Raw genomic sequence first — 1,431 nt, 5'->3', positions numbered from 1 at the left:
AAGCGAGTCTCCTGCCTCTGCCTCCCAAGTAGCTGGGACCACAGGCGCCCGCCACAACACCTGGCTATTTTTTGGTTGCAGCCATCATTATTGTTTGGCAGGCCCCAGGCTGGATTCGAACCCGCCACCTTGGGTATATGTGGCTGCCACTTTAGCCATTTGAGCCACAGGCGCTAAGCCTGAATTCCTTTTTTTGAAGGGGAAAATATTCTGAGGCTTTTACTGAATATTTTTAATTAGAAACTCTATGAACCTTTAACCAAAGGTCTTTAAAATGACCTCCTGGCAAGACTAACAGCACGAAAATTCTACCTACATTCACTCACTAATAATCCCCTCTGTAGTCGGAGAACGTGAGGTTTCAGTCCCATGCCAGGTGTCCACAGCAGTCTGAAGAAAACCAACCAAGAACAACACCCAGGTTTTATTATTTGCTCAACCATCAGCTTGCTGGATCTGTACCAAGAAAGTTTACAGAGTGAAATAGTTTCCTAGTGTAGAGGATCAAGTTAATCAAATTAGCCAAAATATTCAGAAGCTACTTTTCTCAGTATTTTCCTCCCCTGGACTCCTCTCAGTACCACCTTCCTAGTTCACCTGCCCCTCAGTGCCCCCCAAAGAAAAGAGAGGCTGGATATATTTTTTAGTTTTCTACTTCATGGTTCTGGTCGAATATCTTTTCTGCCTAATGAATTAGTTAGGTGAAATAATCTGGTTGAATTAAAGCATACAATATTAGTAGTATGTCCTCAAAGCATGGAGAAAGGGGACAAGTTTCATTGAAATGAATAGTGCATCGTATTGTAGTAGAGGAGAAACGAAATTATTGATGTTCCAGAATAAACCACGCTGTCTGCGTTGCCATCAGCTCTCTGCTCATGTTCTTGGGACACGCTGCAAAGAGCACAGGAAGCATTACTGCACAGAATCATGAGGAAACTTTTAATAAATATCGTCAGTGTCTCAAGTGATAGACATGCATCTTTAATGATCACAAATCCTTAGGTTTCTGGGTATTTTTAGGTATTATAATAAAGGAAACCAAAGATCAGAGAAATCATCACTTTTCAATATTGCACATAAAAAGTTTTTCTGGTGTTTTTGTTTGGCTTTGGTTTTTTTGAAATAGAGTCTCACTTTGTTGTCCTGGGTAGAATGCTGTGATATCATAGTTTACATCAACCTCAAACTCTTGCCTCAGTTTTTCAGATTTAGTAGAGATGGGGATCATTCTTGCTCAGGCTGATGTTGAACTTGTGAGCTCAAGCAGTCCACCTGCTTCTGCCTCCCAGAGCTCTGGGATTACAGGTGTGAGTCACCATGCGTGGCCTCATATAAAAGTTTTTTTTTTTAATTCATGATAACAGTCGACAGTGTTCTGGTAAATACTTTCAAAAGTATTGTTTTGAATTGAATATATTTTGCATTTCT

At 40.5% G+C, this 1,431-nt stretch overlaps 1 protein-coding gene across 1 annotated transcript in view; it reads left to right on the top strand.

The window, feature by feature from the left end:
• The window catches only part of PKP2 (plakophilin 2), an 89,692-nt gene that overhangs the window by 43,810 nt on the left and 44,451 nt on the right, over positions 1–1,431 (top strand). The window lies entirely within an intron of this gene.

Source organism: Otolemur garnettii, unplaced genomic scaffold (assembly GCF_000181295.1).
Source record: "Otolemur garnettii isolate 467f Iridium unplaced genomic scaffold, OtoGar3 scaffold00057, whole genome shotgun sequence".
NCBI classification, from domain to species: Eukaryota; Metazoa; Chordata; class Mammalia; order Primates; family Galagidae; genus Otolemur; species Otolemur garnettii.
This window is presented reverse-complemented; position numbering and strand designations above follow the sequence as displayed.